Below are 6,000 nucleotides of genomic sequence, written 5' to 3'. Positions count from 1 at the left end.
CGCATTCATTTGCATACACGCCGCATCGCCACAGATGGTTCAGTAGCGGACGAATGCATCTTCAGCCTCGCCTGTGGTGTGATGCCTGTCGGTAGCGGCAGAAGATTGGAGCAGCGCGGGTCTGACGGCAGATCGGGGCAGCACAGGTCTGACGGCAGATCGGGGCAGCACAGGTCTGACAGGGCCAGGAGGCACCCGTCGTGGGGGCGTATCACTCGGCGAGGGCGGTCACCCATGTTGGGGGAGTGTTGGTCGGGGAGCGGGGTCAACCGTACTAGGGGAGTGTTGGTCGGAGAGTGGGGTCATCCGCGCTGGGGGAGTGTTGGTCGAGGAGCGGGGTCACCCATGCTGGAGGAGTGTTGGTCGGGGAGAGGGGTCACCCGAGCTGGGGGAGCTGAGCTGATAGTCCTCCCTCAGCGTTTTATCTGCAGAGCCACGTTGCGCTAGCGTGCTGACCGCGAGCCTCTGCCCAACAACCTCGGCCGGAGCGCGCGCGGCGGGAGATATGGGTCAACTGCCCTCCTCGCCACTTGTCTGGTTATTCGCCACGATGACACCACGAGCTGGGTGCGTCAGTTCTGGGTCAGAAGGCCCGCCGGAAGTGGCGGTGTGGAGGGACGCCGGGCGGACGCGGGCGGACGCGCCGTCGAGACGCGCGGCTGTGGTCACGGGGAGATAATACCACACTTCTCGTCAATGGCGGAGAGGAGTACAGGGTGAAAGGGGAGAAAGGGACGGCAAGGAAAGAGCGGGGCAGGAAATGATGAAAGAGAGACGGAAAAAGTAAAGGGATACGCGTATTGATTGAGCGGAGAAGAGAGGCGGAAAAAGGATAGATTAGAAAGAGAAAGGCATGCGAGCATGGTGATAAAATGGAAAGCAAAATAAAGCTTCAGAAAAAAGCTTGGGCAAATAAATGCGGAGAAGGAAGACAATCGTCTTTGAGCATGGTGTTGTGCCATCGCCTGCAACTGCCCGTACACTGACTTAAAGTAACAGCTTTCTCCGCATTCGCTTAGCTTGCAACGATCGGCAATTAATTAACGCTAATAGCCTTCCCTCATCGAAGAGTTCAAGGAGAAAAACGCCGCGCGCCGCCTCACCAGGCCATAACGTCTGCAGTCTGCGCGGCTAACAGCACCGCCTCCGGTCTGTCGTGGACCGTCGGTTAGAAGGGCGCCGAGCGCGGCTGGCGGCCGGCGCCAGCCCTGCCGGCATGGCCGGCGCGAGGTCACGGTTCTGCGGGCGAGGCGTCGCGCGCGGCGCGGCGGAGTGTGGCGGGGGCCGAGCGCCGTGACCCGACCGACGGCGCCGCCCCTCCGCTGTCAGCGGGCGCGGGCGGGCGCCTCCGGAGGTTACCCGCAGTCGCTGCGTGGCGCGCTGGCGGCGCTCCCTGGCAGCCGAACCGTTTAGGGCGGTACAGGAGCGGCGACGTTGGGAGCGGCCCATCCGGTGCTCAGTCACTGAGCGTACCTGGTCCACCGACCGGCCTGCTCTGCATACAACACGGGCCGAGGCTGGGGAAACTCCGACCTCCAGGAACTCAAAACTCCAGAGCTATCAGATACACTACAGATATGCTGCAGATATATGCAGATCGAGGGGACTCTCCTTCAATCATCCGACTCCACATCCGCTCTGGCTGCTTAAAGGGACTGGGCAGACCGGATGTGATGACCATATTCGGACATAGAAATCTGAGTGATCTTCCAGCTCACGTTGCATCTTTGCTAAGCCGACCGTGCTTTTGGATGCAGTATACCTGCGAACTTTGCCTTCGACAAGGACACACATCCATAGCTGTGCACGAATCCGCTCTCGTAGAATCGATTCTGACTCGCGGTGCATGAGATTGCTTCCGAGTCTGACTCCGAAAATCATAGCACTGTTTTGACCGGCTTTGATTCTAGCTCGAGGATATATGTCTGATTTCGGAAAAGAGTGTGACAGAGCAACACCGGTGGCAACATTATACCGAATAATGTGTCTGCATGTGATATCAAGGCTTGCCTACAATATGCATTTGGTTAACAGTTCAACAACATCCCACGTTTTATGCCTCCCGCCTCACATCTCACGAACATATCTCACGTTTTTTTGCCGCACATATGAAAGCTGTTGGGGAAAAGGTTGCGAGTTATTAATTAAATTTCTACTTGACTTGACACATTATTCATTCCCAGCACAATGATGGAGATGACCAGATGCCGTTCACACCAGCACAGAGTTCTACAGGAATCAATGCCATCTTGACTCAAAACAAATTCGGCTTATTTCGGGGCTGACTACGACTTAACTTAATGGCAAGTACAAAGCCGAACTTAAAAAAGTACCACTACCCTATCCCGGCAGTGTGCCAGCACTTCATGTATAACTTTCCAGTGCGGTGAGCCAGAGTGCGTGTAGGTGCCCGCCGTACGTTGCTGTGCGTTTTTGGGGACTGAGCGGCTACTTTCTTCAGCACGGTTTGTTTCTTATCGCAGAATGTATAAAGAGTCAAAGCCTTCTAAGCGATACCGAACTTTTGAGCTTGGATTCCGCGAAATATTTCGCCCTCTTTTGTCTGGCTACCTTCAAATGTGAAAGTGTTTTATAAAGAAGGCAAACATGTACGTGTTAACTCAGTGAAATACCACCGCACCATGTGCACATGCAAGGCGATAAAATAATCACTGCGCCATTTCAAAAGCTAGGAGCTCCCAGCTCTCACAGAAACTTGACAAGAATCATGAGAAAATGCATCAGGTATCGTTAATCTTCGATTGGACAAATCCAGGCTGCTGGAAAGTAACGGTGCGATATCAACCGGGCTTAAAGTGCAGTCCTTCACTGGAGATGAGCAGATTACTTCCCAAAATATTCCGTGAACGACGCAGTTAGGCTGGCGTATATTTTATTGTCTGCGATTGCCGAATGTGATTCGAGGGATTAAACACCTATTAACGTTAAAAATACGTTGAAATGATTTTAAAAAACAGCCAAGGCCACATATCAAGCGAGTGTTGACTCCCCCTGTCGCGTGTGATATTTTTGTCTCAGTTGAGAAAAGGCCACCTTTGAGAAGCTATCCTTCTTGACCGCAAAGACGGTAAATTACTACAGTGTCAAAGTATGATTCATAAGCGGGATGAGCAAGCATGTTAACCATTAGTCTACATCTAACCGAACTGAACCACAAGCCGGGTTCAAGCCCGATCGCGTACCTGCCGGCCAACTGGCGCTGACCGCGATCGGATCTCTGACTAGGGTCACGCTCCCAAGCGGGTGGTGTCAGGGGGTCGGGCCGCACCTGTACACGGCGCCTGCCGCCGCGGCCGCTCCCTCCGCGCCGGACAATGGTCCGTCGGCGTCTCGTCCAGATGAACAGGCCGATAGCCGAGCGACGCCGCCCGGCAGGGTGACGGATGGTTTTCCAGTAAAGCGCCGTGAGCCGCCGCTGAATCACCGGGCGGCGGGACACGCGAGTCCCACGGCGGCCGCTGGACGCCCGACCGCCGCATGGCAGCGTCCCGGCCGCGCCGCAGCGGCCTCCGTCCGCGGCGCACGTGGCGCTGCCCGGCCGCCGCCCCGCCACCAGCAGGCTGATGCAGGCCGCCCACAGACACGATCGATGCGTGCACTTCCGCGCGGATATGACGCGTGTTGATCCAAACACGGGTGCCGCATCCCAGGAACTTTGACAAAGCTGCAAATGGACCTTGGATGCTGGAGAATGCCTCCTTTCCTTTAAAATGGTTCTCCGATCCCAGCAAATCCTCCGGCAGCGATCGGAAAAAACTGGTTTCCGAACATTCTTCGGCAAAATGTATGGAAGATCCTGAATCCCAATAGATCAACAACATATTTTAAACAGATCCAGGACCCAAAACAAAATATGAACGCTTAAGGACAAAGAATCTCACTCGCCTAATAAGGTATCGATGCTGGCACCATGAGGTGTCAATGCCGCTTTTGAGGCATTTAAAGCATGCTCTATGTCTTAGTTGCTCAATCGCTTGTCTTTTACTTAATTTGATTTTAGAAAAAGTACATTGTATAAGCTGTCGGCACAAATAGGGATGTGATATCATGCAACAACATACGATAATGAATGCTGGATCCTGGAAGACCCATTGACAAAATCATCACAGAGATCTTAATCCTAGAGGATTTTAGATCCTGGAAGACCCATTAACAACATCATGACAGAGACCTTAATCCTGGATGATTCTTCGGCAGCGAACGGAAACGGGCCGAAGTCCCCAAAATTGTACAGCAATCTCATTAAATGGATCTCGCGGCCAGGTAGGCACAGATCTTAAGGTGGGATTTAGGAATCCACTTCTAAAATCCACCTACAAGCCTGGTTTTACTGTGCTTGTCTTTCGCCATGAGGCATGGATATGACCTGTTCCCAGGGCCTGCACATCTGCCAGTTGCGGGCTTAAATGTGTCCACCGGCCAACCTTGCCTTCCCTCGCGAAAAAGGTGAAAAAGAGGCTGCGTCACGGAAATTTCGGCCTCACATGCATCGATACAAAAAAGATGAATGGCATTGCAGTCTCGGAATTATAACAAGTGTTAGGACATCACTCGTTCGCTGTTAGCAATCAGGGGTTCGCGACAGAGCCAGTGTGTTTATTTGCGACTTTTGGTCCGGTGGGCGCATCGTGTAAAGCGGTGGCAAACTTGCACCCTCGACGGATCACAGTCATAACATGGAGCACTTAATCATAACAAGAGATAGATACACAGCCACTCTCAGTGAACTTCCGAGAGCGTTTCCGCTCGGAGCCGTGGCCGAGACGGCGGAACAGGAAACAGTCTGATCCTGGTTCGCATTAGAAGCCCATAGTCATAAACAACCTATTTCACCAGTGCTGATGCCTAAACAGACAACGCTTCGGGCACGACCGCAGTCAGGTGTTAAAAGCGTCGGATCACGTCCGTCCCAGGCTGAGGCTCTTCTCTAGCCTGTACAGTGTTCCCGCACGCCAAACTAGATCTGTTGACTCAGCACTAGCACATCCGGCGGCTCCTGTGGGCACGTCGACCGCCCACACGGCGACGGCCCGCCCCTGGAGCGTCGTTCCGAGGTCTGCCGCGTCTCTGACGCCCCCGGTCAGCTCTGCTGCGCCGGTGCCAGCCCTGCGACCTGCCGCGGGCCCGCTGACCCCGCGCCCAGCCGCCTCCGCAGCTTTCATCGGCCGAGCCCGGCCCGGCTCGGCTCGGCCCCATATAGCCATTACGGCCGTGTAATGGCACCGAGCAGCGCGGCGTCGGGCGGAGCGCCCTGTCCGCCCTGTAATCATCCCAGCACCACGACTTATGACCGCGGCCGCGGGAACAAAGCGCAGGCCCGGCCCGGTCAGCGCCGAGGTCCGGAGCTCGGGTCACCACCGCCCGGTCAGCGCTGAGGTCCGGAGCTCGGGTCACCACCGCCCGGTCAGCGCCCACCCGGTCAGCGCCGAGGTCCGGAGCTCGGATCACCACCGCCCGGTTAGAGCCGAGGTCCGGAGCTCGGGTCACCACCGCCCGGTCAGCGCGGGGTCCGGAGCTCGGGTCACCACCGAGCAGTCAACGCCGGGTCAGTTGTTCAGTGCAACCTAAATCCCTGCAATGTAGCCGCAACAGCCTGCAGCTGCTACTCGTGAAAATAAAAAGTTGACCTGAGGTCATTGGGCAATCATTGGTCAATTCGATTCGAAAACTTCGCGTCATCTCAGGGTGAGGTCATGGTCATCACTCATTCCTGATTATTAACGGCAAATCGCCACAAAGATCTCAGACCACTAGATGGCCGGTTGATATAAAAACTTAGCGTCACCAGGGTTCGCCCAGCATATCATTTCAAGTCAATGGAGTCAAAGTACGGATCGAAAGCTCGAGTCATCGAAAGAATGAATGGCGATGTGAACGAATGGAAGTTGTACCACCCATCAGTTCGCCAGCACCGAGTTCCCAAACGTCTCTGGATCCGCCTTGCGGTCTCAGACGTCTCTGGATCCGCCCTGCGCTCTC

Source organism: Pollicipes pollicipes, unplaced genomic scaffold, assembly GCF_011947565.3.
Source record: "Pollicipes pollicipes isolate AB1234 unplaced genomic scaffold, Ppol_2.1 Scaffold_7231;HRSCAF=8579_pilon_pilon_pilon, whole genome shotgun sequence".
Classification (NCBI taxonomy): Eukaryota; Metazoa; Arthropoda; class Thecostraca; order Pollicipedomorpha; family Pollicipedidae; genus Pollicipes; species Pollicipes pollicipes.
This window is presented reverse-complemented; position numbering follows the sequence as displayed.